General features: G+C 36.7%; 2 long non-coding RNA genes across 4 annotated transcripts in view; one reads left to right on the top strand and one right to left on the bottom strand.

Moving 5' to 3' along the window:
* Nucleotides 1-17,708, bottom strand: part of LOC309636189 — a 223,388-nt gene that overhangs the window by 6,467 nt on the left and 199,213 nt on the right. Inside the window, exon 2 of one of the 3 annotated variants that reach the window (XR_014249282.1) lies at nucleotides 7,747-16,495. The exons of 1 other annotated variant lie outside the window; for it this stretch is intronic. This is a non-coding gene — a long non-coding RNA (uncharacterized lncRNA). Of the gene's footprint in view, nucleotides 1-7,746; nucleotides 16,496-17,708 lie in introns of those variants that run through there. One more of the 3 variants, XR_014249283.1, reaches the window with a different exon arrangement.
* The window catches only part of LOC309636202, a 372,123-nt gene that overhangs the window by 236,361 nt on the left and 118,054 nt on the right, over nucleotides 1-17,708 (top strand). The window lies entirely within an intron of this gene.

Raw genomic sequence — 17,708 nt, 5'->3', positions numbered from 1 at the left:
TTAATTACTTCCATAAAGACCCCATCTCCAGATACAGCCACATTGGGGATTAGGGCTTCGACATATGAATTTTAAAGGGACACAAACATTCAGTGCATAACATTCCAACCCTGGTCCTTCTCTTATGCAAAGTACATTCATGTCATCCCAACAGACCCAAATGTCCTAATTCATTCCATTAAAAACTCTAAAGTCCAAAGTCTCATCTAAATATCACATCAATCAGGTCTGGGTGAGACTTGAGATATGATTTATTCTGAGGCAAAATTCCTCTCCAGTTGTGAACCTGTAAAACCGATAAGTTCTGTGTTTCCAATGTACAATGGTGGAAGAGGCATAGGATAGACATTCACATTCCAAAAGGGAGACATTCCATTTCAAAAGGGAGAAACAAAAAAGGGATAGCAGGTCCCAAGCAAGTACCAGACCTAGCAAGGCAAACTCTGTTATACCTTACACCTTGAGAATAATCCTCTTTGGCTCAATAATCCTCTTTGACAACGTTCCTGCCCCACAAGGCTCTATAGGCCATTCCTTTAAGGTTTCAGGCATACTCTGTTTGTCTTTTTGCAACCCACCCTTTGAAATCGGGTGGGGGGTGGCCACCCTGATGATCTCTGAATCACCTTTGGGTCATTCTTCCTTTGAAGAATAGTGCACATTTACAGCTGAATAGCTTTATTGTTCCAATCGATAGAATCCAAGAAATTCAATAGCCTTCCTTCATTTTGTCCATTCTCCATCTAGGTTTGAATCTCTTCTGCACTGATTACCACCTGTGTTGGGTTGGCTATCAGTCTTAGTTTCTCTTTTGTAACATGTGGATTTATACCTGATTCGTAGGGCTATTCATTCACCAATCAACTCACTCACTCAACAAATATTTATTAATCTTTCATTTCATAAATGACATGATAGAGAAAAAAAAGAGAGTCCCTGTTCTCCTGGAAGTTATATTCTAGTGGAGGGATACAGACAATGAAGCAAATAAACATTTAATATATTAGGTGGTGATAAATGCTAAAGAGAAAAATAAAAGCTAAGTTAAAAAAAAGAGTTACAGGGAAAAGGAGTGGTAATTTTTTGGAAAGTACAGTCAGGCCAGGCTCTCTCAGAATGTGACATTTGGGCAGAGATATGTCTGGGGAAGAGCATTCCATGGAGAATGAACAGCAAGGGTGAAAGCCCTGAGATAGAGGAAGGCTCACTGTGGCATGGACATATCTACACTACCAAATGTCAAATAGATAGCTAGTGGGAAGCAGCGGCATAGCACAGGGAGATCAGCTCGGTGCTTTGTGACCACCTATAGCTGATTCACTTTGTTATACAGCAGAAACTAACACACCATTGTAAAGCAATTATACTCCAATAAAGATGTTAAAAATAAACAAAAAGGAATCAGCAAGAAGGCCAGTGGCTGCAGTGGCTCCAACAAGGAGTGGCTGGAGCCAAAAAGTGAGCAAAAGAGAGAGGAGTTGTTCCCTCTGCCTAGGCAGGTAGTCAGCATTAGATATCTGGGAAAGGAACCTTCTGGGCCGAGGACACAGTGAGTGTGAAGGGTCCGAGGTGGGAAGGTGTTACCATGTTTGAGGAGGAGCAAGAGAACCAGAGTGGCTGCAGTGGATCCACAAAGCTATGAACTGGTAGGAGATGAGATCAGAGGGAAAAGAGGACTGGGTCATGAAGGACATCTGAGGCCATGAAATCAACTTGCGAGTTGAGTTCTGAGAAGGGAGGGTGTCATTGGAGCACATTGAGCAGAGAAATGACACAATCAGAATTACACTGTGATGGCATCATTCTGGCTTTGAAATGGACAATATACTGAATGGGGCAAGTGTGAAAACAGATCAGTTAGGAGGCTAAAGTAATAATTGAGGCAAGATATGGTGGTGGCTCAGTCCAGGTCCCAGCGGCGGAGATGATGAGGGTAAGAAGTGTTCAGATTTCTGATGCATTTCAGAATTGGAACTGACAGCCTTCACTGATGGATTGGATGGTAGGTGGCCACTCCCAGTGAACAGTGGATTGTGTCATTGTAAATGTTTTTGTTTGGTAAGGAAATGGTGAGGGGAGACTTGGAAAAGAGGCTCTGGATTCTGGAACCAGGGGATCCATCACTAGGAATGTTTGCTGAGTCATCATGGATGTTCTCCTTGACCCAAAGAACGGGAGCTCCCTGTCTTCAGAGGAAACACAAACCCTGTTGCCTTCTCCACAGGATCATCTCTCACATCCCTATCCTTCTCTTAGCCTTAAAGCAGACCAAATCTTATCCAGAAAAATTATAAAGACTCTCTAGCTTCTTACACTGTAGGAGAAGACAGCAGAGAAACGAGAGGAGACATTGGCCTTTTCTGACTGTACAAAGTATGGTAAAATTGTCACTGGGTCCAAGCTCGTGCTCCTCACCACATGACAGGCCAATAAGTCTATAGATGAGGTGTTGGGGCAAGGAATAGTGATTTTATTCGGAAAGGCAGCAACTGAGAAGATGGTGGACTAGTGTCCCAAAGAACCGCCTTACCTGAATTAGAATTCAGGCTTCTTTTATACTAAAAGGGGAAGGGTGTGGCTGGTTGCTGCAAACTTCTTAGTGTAGGAATTCTTTGTTCTTGCAGCTCTGCGCATATGTTCCTGTAAACCTCCAACAAGACACCTGTTATTCTCTGTTCCACAACTTTTTATCTCTATATGGATGAAAAGTGTTATACCTTTAAAGGTCAAGCCTGGCAGGCAGAGTCTTGATAAGGGCTATCATGTGTACTTCAGGCTATAGGCAACATTCTTTTACAAAGGTGCAGAGCCAGCATGACTAAGAACAGAGCACAAAGGTTAGAGATACAATATGGAGTCAGGTTTGTCCTTCTCTGTTACAAAATGGTGTTTCTGTAGCTAAGGTTCTGCAGTAGGAATCCACAGGGTTTCTTGGGCAGTTGCATTGAGTGCAGTAACTCAAAGCTGTGCAGGATGGAGAGCTCCCTTTCATGGGACCATGTTTTGTTCACTGTCTTTTTTGTTCCTCTGTGTCTGAAGCTGTGTCCCAGGCTTCAGTCTTCTAAGAGAAGTACCTGGGATGCAGGTCAACTCCCACAGAACCGGGACAAGCAAGGGTGGGGGATGTGAATACAAGCTCTGTTTGTTCCAGGTTGTACCAGGTCTCCTGCAAGGCTGGGCTCTTTGAGGTAGAGGTGTATACTGTATCTCTGTTCTCTCCGCATGCTTCTCTCCCAGCACTGCAGCTGGTGACTCTCAGACACAAGGGCTCAATCAGATCAAAACCCCAGGTGAAAAAACAGAGCATACTCACTGGAGAGAAAAAGATACATCATGGTCTTTCTTCCGCGCTCTTTATTTTCCATATCTGAACTTTTGTCAGATAGAAACTTTTCACCTTATTCCCTGCCTTTCTGATCTATACTTAATAATCCATTCTGATGATATAGCCAAATTAATCTTCATAAAGAGTCAATTCAATTATTTACAGTCTCCCCTTTAGCAGTTCTCATCCCTGAGAATTCCAGCACCTTGGTCTTTAGCTGGGCATTGATGACCGAGAATCAGTCCCATTTTCATTATCTCTAAGACTAACACTGTCATCATAAACATGTGTTGAGTATTGATGTATTGATGTATCATGTATTGATAAAGCAAGCATGCTTTATCTTATTTCATCTCTACTACAACCCTATGGAAAAGAGTTATTATCCTTATATTAGAGATGACAAAACAGGCTTAGAGAGGTTAAGTCACTTGCCCAAGGTCATGAAGTAGGTAACCAAGCTGGAACTCAAAGTTCACATGGTACCAGCCTCAACCTTCCCTTCCTACCCTCTTCCATACACTCTGGTAGGGCAGACTCAATTCCTCATTGTCCCCTGAATTGGCCACAGTATTTCCACATCTATGCTTCTGCTATTATCCTTTATGACCTAGAATGCTTGCTACTTTCCTTTTTATTTATATAAATCTATTTAGAAATATGATTTCTTAATATTTCAAATAATTTTGTTCCTTATTATTAAACTTAGTGTTTATTAATATATTCCTTAGTTTCCACTCTGTAGTACTTTCAGGGATCACATTATTCATCTTCCCCTAACCCCAGTCCCCAATGAACACCAAGTCCAATAAATGGACTTTTTTATGCCCTTCAAGTCGATTAAATTTTACCCTCTTCAGTGTATCTCTATCATTGCAGCCCAAGCTCTCCTCTCTTGCCTTTGAAGTCAGTATACTTATCATCTCATTGCTATTTAGTAGGCTCTGTTACTTTTTTTTAAAAATAAATTTGCTTATTTACTTTTTTTTTTTTGGCTGCATTGGGTCTTCGTTGCTGCTCACGGGCTTTCTCTAGTTGCAGGGAGCGGGGGCTACTCTTTGGTGCGGTGTGCGGGCTTCTCTTGTTGTGGAGCACGGGCTCTAGGGCGTGTGGGCTTCAGTAGTTGCGGCACACGGGCTCAGTAGTTGTGGCTCACGGGCTCTAGAACACAGGCTCAGTAGTCGTGGCGCACGGGCTTAGTTGCTCCACGGCACATGGGATCTTCCCAGACCAGGGCTCAAACCCGTGTCTCCTGCATTGGCAGGCAGATTCTTAACCACTGAGCCACAAGGGAAGCCCCGGCTCTGCTACTTTTAGAATATACGTCCTAAATTACATACCATGAAGGCAGAGATTCTGATTGATAATACTCATTGTATGTGTCATTATATCAGTTCTTGGCACATGAAATAAACTCAGTAAGTGTTGGTTGATTGAATGAGTGACTGTAAACCTATAGGGTCAGTGAAAGATTGTGTGAGCAAGTCATAGTTGTGAAATTAACCTTGGCATTCTTTGGCACTGCCTTGGCTTGCACTGATATTCTTTTGTGAATCAGCAATATGATATAGTAAAAAGTGATAACAGTCATTGCTGACTGAAATATTTGGTTCAAACTCTACTACTACCTAGATATGGAATCTTAGGTAGGTAAGTCTGCTTAGTTACTTCATCTCTAAAATAGGACTAATATTGCCACAAAATTGGTAAAAAAAAAAAAAAAAAAAAAGAGTGTTAGTGATAACATATGTAAAGTGCCTGGTCTAGAGTAGGCAGTCAGAAAATGATAACCATTTTATTTGAATTAAGGGACAGTAAAAAGTAACTATAGTTCCTGGAAAAATAGAGGCAGTAGTGTAATTTTTCAATGCTTCCTGAATTCCTCCATTACATTAGCAGGATAGCTAGAGGAACCAAACTAAAGACCTGTAGACATCTACAACAAAATTGAATAATTTGGTTATTTCCATGAGACCCGAATATAAATGGATGGAGACAAATCCCTGAAAAGACCCATATGGCATCAGCATCTGTGAAGGAAGAAGTGTAGGGGCAAGGAAATTAGGCTTATCATGGCCCTGAGGATAGAAGAACCTCACAATTTTCAGTAGGTACTCACTGGGAAATATTACTAGCCAATATAAGAACAGCAACAGAAACTGGGGAGATGTTCTGAAACATATAATTTATGAGTGAATGAAAAGGAATTGGAATGCAGTTAGATCTGAAGGCACTGGAGCACTCTGGGTAATATAAATTCTTTGAATTAACAACTAAAACTTCTTTTCAAAAGAAAGACCTGCATGTTAAAAGTTCCACTTGGAATGGAAAAAGCTGGAAAGAGCCACACTCCCAAACCATAAGAACAAGCCAGATAATAAGAAAGTCAACAACAAGGAAAACATAACAATGAGGAAAAGCTAGATAATCTACAAAATCACAGAAGCATAACTTTTCTTGAACCTATCAGAGATCTGAGGTTACAAATACAAATATTCCTACATCTAAGGAAAGATGGACAGTAATGGAATTGAGAAACAAAAATGATGTAAGTTGTATAGACAACAAATAGTACAATGCTAGAAGTAAATTCTTCCTTATTAGTAATTGCTTAAAATGTAAAAGGATTAAATGGGCCAGTTGAAAGACCGAAATTGGCAGAATGGATTGAAAAAGAAAAAACATGATTTACCTATAAGCTGTTTATAGGAGACACAGTTTAGATCCAAAGATACAAATAGGTTGAAAGTGAAAGGATGGGAAAAGATATTCCATGCAAATAGTAACCAAAAGAGAGATAGGGTCACTATATTAATATCATATAACATAGACTGTAAGAAATCAGTTATGAGAGACAAAGAAGTCATTGTATATTGATAAAAGGGTCAATCCTTAATGAAAATATAACATTTACAAACATATACACACCTAACAGCAGAGTCCCAAAATACATGAAGCAAGAACTGACAAAAATGAAGGCAGAAATAAACAGTTCTATAATAATAGTTGGTAACTCTAATACATCACTTTCAATAATGGATAGAACAACTAGATAGTAGACCAGTAAACAAATAAAGTATTTAAACAATATTATAAAAACTAGACCTGACTTGTATAGAACATTCTACCCAACAAGAGCAGACTACACATTTTTGTAAAGTGCACATGGGAGATTCTCCTGGATAGATGATGTAACTGTTAGGTTACAAGACAGTTCTCAGAAAATTTTAAAATCATAAAGTATCTTCTCTGAGCACAGTAAAAGGAAAATAGAAAGCAATAATAAAAGGAAAACTAGAAAATTCACAAATATGTGGAAATTAAGCAGTACACTCTTAAACAACCAATTGGTCAAAGAAGAAATTACAAGTGAAATTAGGAAACACTTAGAAATGAGTGGAAATTAAAATACAACGTACCAAATCTTATGGGATGCAGCAAAAACAATGTGCAATGGAAAAAATACATAACTGTAAACACCTACATTAAAAAGCAAGAAAGATTCCAAATCAGTAATCTAACTTTGTACCTTAAGAAACTAGAAAAGTAAGAGCATGCTAAACCCAAAGCTAACAGAGAGAAAGAAATAATAAAAATTAGGTCAGAGATAGAGAACAGAAAAGCCATAGAAAAAAATAAATCAATTCAAACTTTGATTTGTTGAAAAGATCAACAAAAGTAAGAAGACACAAATTACTAATATGAGATATGAAAGAAGAGATAGCACTGCAGTTTCTATGGACACTAAAAGCTAAGAATGGGATAGTAAAACCATTATATGTCCATAAGCTCAACAACTTAAATGAAACAAACACTTTTCTTGACAGACACAAATGACCAAAAAACTGATTCAAAAAGAATTAGCTAACCTGAATTGCTTTATATCTAATAGAGGAATTATATTTGTAGCTAAAATCCTCTCCAAAAAGAAAACTTTAGGCCTAGATAGCTTCATTGGAAATTCTACAAAATGTTTAAGGGAAGAAATAATTCAAATTCTACACAAACTCTCTTGGAGAAAAGCAGCTAGAAGAGAGCACCTCCAAATTCATTTTATAAGATCACAATTACCCTCTTATACCAAAACAGAGAAATTAGAAGAAAAGAAAGCTGCAGGGCAATACATTTCATGAATATTGATGCAGAAACGCTCAGTAGAATATTTGCAAATAAAACAACACTATGAAAAATAATATATCATGCCAGGTATGGTTTACCTGGGAATGCAATGTTAGTTCAGCATTCAAAAATCAATCAATATAATTTACTATACCAATAAATTAAAGACAAAAGATATAATCATCTCTGTAGATGAAGAAAAAAACTTAAAAAAAAATCAACCTCCAGAAACAATAAATACTCTCAGAAACATAGGAATAGAAGGGAACTCTTTCAATATGATGAAGGGTATCTTCAAAAACCTATAGTTAACATCATACTTAATGGTGAAAGATTGAATACTTTCTCCCTAAGATTATAAACAAATTAAGGCTGTCCACTGAAATCACTCCCTTTTACATTGTACTAGAGGTACAATAACAAAAATAATATGCTATGCATTATCTAAGAAAGAAGGGGGTAAACACACACTTATATTAAAGAAATGGAAAGATAACTCATGAAAACTTTAAAAAAAAACTATTTTGACCTATAGTAAAAAGAATGGGCACAGATAGAAGCTTAGAAGCTAGACTTCTTTGAAATATTTATTTGTAGATTTTATAGATGTTTTACTTAATTTTAAAACAAAATTTTATTTTTAAGAAGGAATTCCTAAAAATTAAAAGTAAAATGAACAATTAACATGACTGTTTAAAGCTGGTGGCATAATCACTCAGAAAGTATGCAGCGATTTGAAAACATGGTTATTTGACTATATATCCCTGGTGGGGATAAGGACAAAATGAATGGTCAAAAATGAAAAGTTTTTAATATCATATCAGGTGATGTTATTCTGAGATAGGTTCCATGTGTCTTAGGGTATAAATCAAGAGTATTTCTACTGATATCTTTGAGGACCTAGACTTTTAGTGTGGCTAAAAGTAAATACAGATGTGATTTTGATATTAAGTAAAAACATCAAGTTAAGTATAACTCTGTAGTTCTGAATTCGGATTGGAAGAATCAGTATGATCTCATTATATAGTGTATCTTAAAAATCATGCTTTTTTGTTTTCTTGGTTTTTTTCATTTTATCAAAGGAAATTATTAGGAATCATGACCAACTCAGTAGGAATAAGCACCTCAAGTGCCCAGACTGTGATTGCTAAGTATCATTTCACATTAAAAGTACCAGAAGTTCTTGAAGAAGTAGCCGTTTCTAGGTTCACAGCAGAAAGTATTCAAGATGACCCTGGAATATTTTATCATTAAGAAAGCAGAGAAGGTATGAAAGTCAAGTAAAGTCATGACAAAAGGACTTAAAATCTAAGCTGAATAAACTCCTACTGACCAAAGCAGGAGAAATTTGTCCTTCCAAAGAATAATAACTGTAGTGGGCTAAATGACATTAAATATATTTGAATCCATGAGTTTATACGGTAATATTAATGATAATGACAATGATAAAATCAATAAACTAGTTGTTGACATTTTCAAGATGGTAGAGAACTATTCATTATTTTGAAAACTGGTAATTAAAGAAAGAATCAACTTTACCTTGTCTTTCCAATAAGAGTTATACCACAGGATGACAAAATAGTTAATGAGAAAATTTTTCTTCTTTGAAGTTTTCAACTAACAAATGAAGAAGGAATAATAGAATTATAATATCACCATTTTGCCACCCCTAATGAATTAGTGGTTTCAGGCGTTGATCATCAATGACTGCTACCACCATAAAAAGAGAGATAACTGTATATTATGTGCTTCCTGGTGGAAGTTCACTTGTAGACTGACAGCCACAAGAATGATAAACTCAAGCCTGAATCTGATCAAACCTCTAGGTCTAACTACCAATGAATAGGAAGATAGAACTATAATAGAATGACTATTTCAGTAAGTTTAGTGGTCAGTTTAACTCAACCCCTAGTCTGAATGTGGCATTAACATGTAATTGGAGGATAAATACAGAAGCCATAGATCTTCTTGCCTTCAAGATCTCCAAAACGTGTGGTGTGTGTGTGCGTGTGTGTGTGTGTGTGTGTGTGTGTGTGTGTGTGAGAGAGAGAGAGAGAAAGCTATCACTGGAAGAGTATTTGCAATTTTCCAAGTACTTTATGTATTTTTTATTATTTAATCCTTGCAACAACTCTGTGAATTATTTTACAGACTGTGCTTTGAAAAGTTAAGAAACTTGCTTTAGGTCATAACTGCTCAATTCCAAAGCCTATGCTCTTATCTGTTACAATGTAATTACTTCCTTCTCTAACTGACTATAAAAGAGTTTAAAAACAGGTGGCCTGTGAGATCAATACGGCATGTAGACATATTTCATTTGGTTTCCACATTGTAGACTCTGAGAGGGTTTTTTTTTTTTTTTTAGAGATTTTAGATATTTTTTAGTTTTTTTTCAGATATTTTGATAATCCAGATCATTGGATTCTTCTGAAAAATAATAAGATTGGCAGGAGATGGCCTGTATTCTTGCCTGACAATGTACAGCTCAAATGAGTAGAAGCTGCCCTCTTTAAGTAATATAAGTACTCCAGAATTTACCATATTCCCGCCAATCCCTATTGCTTCTTTCACAGGTCAGCTTTACCTGTCCATTTCCTGCTGGATTCCCTAGGCATTTGTGTTTGTAACTCTTGATCCATATCATACTAAATATCATAAGGTCCTTAACACATACTCTTTTATGTCATAGTTTTTAGTCGACGTGTCTTGTGTCTATAATTGCACTAGAAGCTTTTAGAAAGCAGAAATTACATCTCATTATTATTTTGCATTTTCCGTAGGATAAGATTTTTATACATTCATTGAATAAATTTAATTAGTTCATTAATGAAAATTAGACTATAACATACCTTATTTTATTGTGCTTCGTTTTCCTGAACTTCACAGATACTGCATTTTTTATAAATTGAAGGTTTGTGGCAGCCCTGTGTTGTCAGATGATGGTTAGCATTTTTTAGCAATAAAGTATTTTTAAATTAAGGTATGTACATTGTTTTCTTAGACATAATGCTATTGCACATTTAATAGACTACAGTATAGTGTAAACATAACTGTAATATGCACTGAGAAACCAAAAATTTGTGTAACTCACTTTTTTTTTGCAATATTTGCTTTATTTGGTGGTCTATAAACAAACCCACAGTATCTCCAAGGTAAGCCTATTGTTGCTATTTTAGCTGGTAGTTATAGTATTAGTTGATTTAAGAAGAATTCCAAATGCTCAGTCAAAATGAACTGTCATGTCTGCTACCAAGAAAAATAATTTGTTAAAAACAGGATTCAGATAATGAGATCCTTTGTCGCACAGTAGAAAAAGCTGGACTGAAAATACAGGCCTTCTATGTTTGAAAACACGATCTTATTCTCAAAATCATCACTCTCCATGGAACTTGTATTTTACAGCTGAAATAATCAGTTTCTGTGGGGTGTTATTACTCACACTATCTTTTCTGTTGAGAGAAAATGTGTTTTCAAAGCACAGGTTCCCAATCTTTCAAAATAAGTCATCTTGCTAGAAAATGAAAGGTAACTTTAGTATGTCCATATGCTGCCATATAAAAGGAATATTTTTCCAACTGTAGCCACCGATGGGGAACAATTGTGGGTATTTCTGTAGACAAGCAGCCCACAGGGATGTGTAGAGCAGACAAAAGCTTTGAATGGCACAGCCCTAAGGAGTGATATAACCAAAAAACCAAGACAAATCCAGTAAAGGAATCTTTCCACTTGTCTGCATTCTGTTCTTCTTTCCCTCCCTGCAATATACAGAAAATATAATTTGCTTTTCTATCTTTTAAAAAATTCTAGACATTTCCTTCTTCACAATACACGGTGGCTGGAAAAATACTAGAATTGAAAGTCCGGTGTATCTTCTGGGTAGGACTGTTTAAGGCCTCCCCTCCCAATGCAGGAGTTTTTTAGGTTCAGCTTCTAGAGCTGAATTCTGAGATCCAGGTAGAGTAGAGGGGTAAGGGTATAACCTCAAGTCATCCTCAGTGTGCAGAGTCAGAAGTAGGAGGGGACAGACCAGATGTATAGCACCAGACCTGAGTGGGAGTGAGACAGTAATGAAACACAGGCCCAAGAGCCAAGCTTTGGCTTAGAGTGGCTACAGTTTAGGTTAAAGCCAGGAGGTTCTCATGATTACAGTCTTCTTTATTAGAATCACCTATACTGGAAGGTGGGACCATGATGAAAGTGTGCCCCAGAAAGCAAGCAGGCATTTGCCAAGGGCCAATGGGATCAACAGGACATTTTCATAATGGAAGATGGTGTTAGGGCTTGGCCAATTTTGAGTAGACCTCTTGACCTTATCTCCTTCTCATCCTCATATTGTACCAAATTGTCCATGGCATTCAGGGCCATTTATGATCTGATTCCAAGCTACCTTTCTTGTTTTATTACTTATTTCTTCATATTCACCACCTATGCATGTGATAGTGGATCCATACACACAAGCCACATACACTTGCCCATATTTTTGTTTATGTTTTCTCTTTGGGAAGGTCCTTCTCCCCATGAAGCACTCCTGGGATTCATCTTTCCCCTCTGTATTTTCATACTCTCCCATTTTCCCCCCATATCTCCTGGTTCCTTGAAGGCAAAGATAAGTATGATTTCATGTTCCCTACAAGGCCAGGCATGTGTCTCGAGTACAATAGACACTCAAGGTAAAGAGAGTAGTTTAGTCAGAATCAGGCTGCCTCCATGGAGCACCTTGCTTAAGTACAATAGTCTGAAATCAAATGGGTTTGAAGAATTCTTCTCCTTCCATTATTTCATTTCCCAGTGTTCTTATCTATTAAACAGGTTCAGTTCACTTGCCTTCACCTTTTTCTCAGGTCTCTAGTTTTCACACTGTGATCACAGACCTCTAAACGGTCTAAGGAAATCTCTAGAAGCTAGCAAAGAAGGTGTGACTTGATAAAACTTCCATCTTGGTATCAAGGTGTTGTTTAGACTTCTTCCATATCCAATATCAAGAAATCAGACAGATGCAAAAATTATATGAATTCTCCATATTTAGAAAATGGTTTGCAGGGCTCTTTTTTAAATTTATGTAGCACCTTATTAAAATAATATCAAATGTGAAATCTCAATATATGGAAAAGACAAATGTGAGCCTCCATATAAGATTTGCTGGATATTCTTATTGGGATTAAGAGAGAACTCAGATCTCTATTACTAATGAATCTCGAACTGCTTGTCAATGGACATGAGTTATTAAGGTGATAGATCAAAGAAGCCAACCTGGGAAGAAATCATCTAATAAGAAGGGGAAAATAAACCTTTGTAAAAGTACTCATGATTAAGTGGAACATCAGATCTGTAAAGTCTGCTTTTGCTTAGGAGAAACAATTTTACCTGATAAATTGTCATTTTGCTTAACTGTGTCCTTGTTTTAAGAAGTCTTGTATTTCTATGGGTTACATCTTAATGATAATCAATATGACTGAGAACTTGAACTATGCACTCACTTTTGCCTAGCTCCATTTGGAAACAAATAGAAACAATACAAGGTTCAAGTAAAGAAGGAAGTAATGAAATGAAGAGAGCACAGACCTCAAAGTTCTGCAGAGCTGGGTATTGCCTACAGATCTACCACTTGAGATGTGGGGACTTAGGCAATTTACTTAACCTCACTGAACCTTAGTTTCAATAAAACAAGTATGCTAGTGCCTGCCTTAAAACATTGATATTAGAATGAAATATGTACACTCTGTGTGATGCATCTAAACAAGTTGCTATTCAGTGATTGCTTATCCTACCCCTGCTCCACACTTTCAATGGGGCATGTCAAATAAGAAGAGTTACTAAATCAAAAGTAACATGAAGTGAGAACTGCCCATTTTTGTTTGTAAATTTTGATTAAAGAATATCAAGAAATCATCTTCGTTTCATCTTATGCATTAGTTTATTGTTGTGGAAAGAAAAAAATGCATCTAACTTTCCCTCCATTCTCATCTCTAATCCATGGGTCTCCCCTGGTCCAAGCTGCTGTGAAGTTCTGGGCTCTGGGTTTTGGTCTCAGCAAGGTGAATCCAGGTAAGAGTCTACACAGCATCTTCAGAGATCCCCAGAGAACTGAAATGCTGTGGATTCTGGGAAAACTTTGGCCCAACAAAATGTGAATTTGGGGGTAACACATAAGTATCTCCAGTGTCCTTATTCGTCAAGGAGCTAAAGGGAAGTTGAACAACTGAGTGAGGCATCTCTACTCCCGAGGCTGGGAGAGTTCAAGGAGATGGAGGACACAGCAGTCCACAGAGCACAAAATATTTTACTCCCCAACCTTTTTAAGATTGCTACCACAACTTGAGACCTAGTAAGCTAACAATAAAAACAATAACTCAGCAATGGGGACTCAGGAGCCAGAGAAAGGAAGATCAAATAGAAGAGGTGTCCAGGAATACAGAACTCCTGAAAAACAAGAACAAAAACAAAATTAAAGTATTTAAAGAGCTACAGGTACAGCACAATATAGTGAATTCATGATTATTAAACTAAAAATTCCAAAATATGAACTGAATTACCAACAGTGACCAAAGAAGTAGAAAACTTGCATAGATCAATTGCCACTGAGATTGGTAAGGTATGCAAAGATCTACCATTGAAAAGTCACCAAGACCAGATGGGTTCAAAAGTGAGTGTTCTCTAACTTAAAAAAAGAAGTAATTCCCAAGTTATTTAAGCTATTCTTTTATTAAAATGTGTGAACTTTCCCACTTTATTTCATGAAACCAACATATTCAACCTGTTAGATGTAGTACAAAAGAAAACTACAGACCAATCTCAATCATGATTTAAAATATAACAATTCTAAATAAGCTATTAGCAGAGGGAATCCAACAATATATCAAAAGAATACAATGATATGACTGAAAAGATATGTTTGGAGGAATGTGTGGATAGTTCAAGGCAGAAAAGTCTCTCAGTATATTCCAGTATATCAACTAATAAGGAGAAAATACACGTGAACTTACCAGTAACAGATGCAGACAAGGAATTTGATAAAATACATAGTTTTTTTTTTTTTAATTACCAAGTATAATAGAAACTACTTAATGAAGTTACTTAAGTATAATATTTCCCAAAATCTAACATATAAAAGTTTAAAGAGTAAAACAATAGACCATTTATAATAATAACAGAAAATGAATAGAATGACTGCTATCAAGGTTATTAATCAACATTGTCTTGGCAATTTAAGCAAATGTAGTCAGATAAGAAAATAAGATAATTGGTATAAACAGTGGAAGAGGTACAGCTATATTTTTTTTACTGATAATGTGGTTTGTATACCCAGAAAATCTCAGACTGCAGGAAAAAACTCAAACTCAAATTAATAAGAGCATTTAGTAGGTACCTAGATACAAGATAATTATATTTATAATAACTAACACACCCAAACTGACACACACACATGAGCATATATGTGTGTGGATATTTATATATATATGTGCATATATGTGTGTGTAAATATATATAAATATACACACAAATATGTTCATAACCCTCATGAAGTATTCTATGGAGCAGTACTAGCTGAGGGAACAGATAAACCTAGGAACTTAGTGGCCCATCATAGTTGAAGTTAATGTTCCCTTCATGAATTGGGGGGTGCGGCGGGGTGGAGTGGAAAGAAGTTTATTCCACAGTCATTCCAGAGATGCAGGCTGATAGAGGCTCTGTCATCTTTATTTCCAGGCTCCTAAGGTTGCCCTGGGTATTAATATCCAACTGATAAATAGACAAAGAGAGAAAGCCTTGCATATTTTTGATTCAGGCCTAAAGCTAGTAAACAACACTTCTGCCACATTCTGTTGTCCTAAACTCAGTCATTGAGAACCATGCTGTAAAAGGGAACCTGGAAAGTACAGTTTGGAGAATACTGGACAGCTGTTTCCCAGGAATAACTCTTCACTGTGGAGTGAGAATATAAATTTTTGGTGGATGACTTGCCTCTGTGTTATAAGTGGGCATTATTATCTTCATTTTCCAAGTGAGATAACTGAGGCACAGAAAGTTTAAATAGCATGTCCAAGGCCACACAAGTAATAGTAGTAGATCCAGGATTTGAACCAAACCAGGATTTGAATCTTGTTCCAGAATCCATGGTTTTAACCATTATGCTACACTAGACTATATCGTACATCTTTTGTCTATTTTAGAAATAATCACCAAGAAGTGGAGATAGCAAAAAAAAAAAAGAAAAAAAAAATCATCTGCCCTATTAAAAGAAACTATAAAGTTATTAGGCATAGATCTAATGAGGAAGACATAGATCCTATGTGAAGAAAACTATAAAATGCCATTGAAGGACATAAAAATAAATGTGAACAAATGAAAAAGCACTGCATATTCTTGGATAAGACTTAATAGCATAAAAGTGTTGATCCTCCCAGAATTAGTAACCCCAAAGAGTTCATTTTTTAAAATTACTTAGACATTTATATGGAATAAAAAATTGCCCAATATTAGTCTGCAAAAACACAACATTGGGAGGATTGCCCTGTCAGATATTAGAGTATACTACAATCAAATTAAAATGGAAATATCAGGAAAATAGAGAATCCAAAAAAAAAAAAAATCCCAGCATATATTAAAATATTAAAGATATTAAAAATGCTATTTTAATTCACTCAGGAAAGGATGAATTATTAAACAAATGGTGATAGTATTGAATACTATAATGCTTATCCATGATAAAGAAAATAACATTGGACTTTTTTTTTTTTTTAATTTATTGTATTTATTTGTTTTTGGCTGCATTGGGTCTTCGTTGCTGCTTGCGGGGGCTACTCTTCGTTGTGGTGCACGAGCTTCTCATTGCAGTGGCTTCTCTTGTTGTGGAGCACAGGCTCTAGGCATGTGGTATTCAGTAGTTGTAGCACGCAGGCTCAGTAGTTGTGATGCACAGGCTTAGTTGCTCTGTGGCCTGTGGGATCTTCCCAGACCGGGGTTTGAACCCGTGTCCCCTGCGTTGGCAGGCAGATTCTTAACCACTGCGCCACCAGGGAAGCCCAACATTGGACTTTTATATTACATCACCTACAAAAATAAATTCCAGATGGATGAAAGATTTAAATGTAAATAACAAAAATGTAAAATAATCTTGGTAAAAATCAAGGAGATTATATATACAATCTAAAGCCAGGAGAAACCTGATTAACCAAGACAGGAAGACCAGAAACCATTTTAAAAACAAGCATACTTGTTTATATAAAAATAATTTTTAAAATGCTTCCTGTATAGTAAAAAATAAATCAATAAACTATGTATTGGGGAAAAATTGCAGTGCAGCCAACAAAAAATTAACAACTTTAATTATACGCAAAGAGGTCTTACAAATCGACAAGAAAAACAAACAACTGAGCAGAAAAATGAGCCAAAAGATATTAATAAGCAATTCTAAAAAAGAAAAAAGAAATCCAAATGGCAAGCATACATATTTAAAACTTCTCCAACTCACTAGTGGTCAGGGAAGTACAAATTAAGGTAACAATGACATATCACATACCTATCAAACTGACAAAAATTGTAAAAGCCTCTACTACCTATTCCTGATGGAGAATTTAAGTATACATTCACACATTGCTAGTAGAAATCTGAATTGTATGTGTTTTGGAGAAAGCAATCTGGAAATATCTATTTAAAAATACACACACCATTTGACGCAGCAGTCTCAAAGAAATGAGCAAACCACATCTCAGGCTATAAGTAGTTCAATCCATCATGAAAACAAAGTGGACTTGCAATCTATAATATTCTTGAAGAATAAAACATAATAACATTTATGTGATGCGTTTCCTTTCATCAGTGTGAAAGGTCTGCAGCTCATCATTGCTACCCTGGTTTGACTTTGAAATGTCAAAACCAGAATGTCTCTGTGGTTCAGTAGTTGGTGCTCAGTTAAGGATAATTTAGGAAGAACTTCCATGTTTGTCTCAATCTCAAGGTATCTAGACCTCTGAGTTTAGGCTGAGATGATGAGAGAAAAAGGCCTTATTAGGTGTGGGGCAGAATGGAAGGGTGTGTGTAAGAACTTCCCACTGTAATCTCCCCCAGGAAGGTGCGACAGAGGGTTTCATTCAAGAGGAGAGAACGATGTAGGAATGTTAGAATAATAATTGACCTTGCTGCTTGTGCCACATGGTTGCAGAGATGGCCCGCAATTTATTCACATCTCCCCTAGGCAGTCCTCTCCCACACTGACTCTGGGCTTGGTCATGCAAGGAGAGACTTGAAAAACGCTTGCACATGC

The sequence above is a fragment of the Balaenoptera borealis genome, assembly GCF_965194805.1.
Source record: "Balaenoptera borealis genome assembly, chromosome: 10".
NCBI lineage: Eukaryota > Metazoa > Chordata > Mammalia > Artiodactyla > Balaenopteridae > Balaenoptera > Balaenoptera borealis.
Note: the sequence above shows the minus strand (reverse complement) of the source record. Positions and strands in the feature narration are given on the sequence as shown.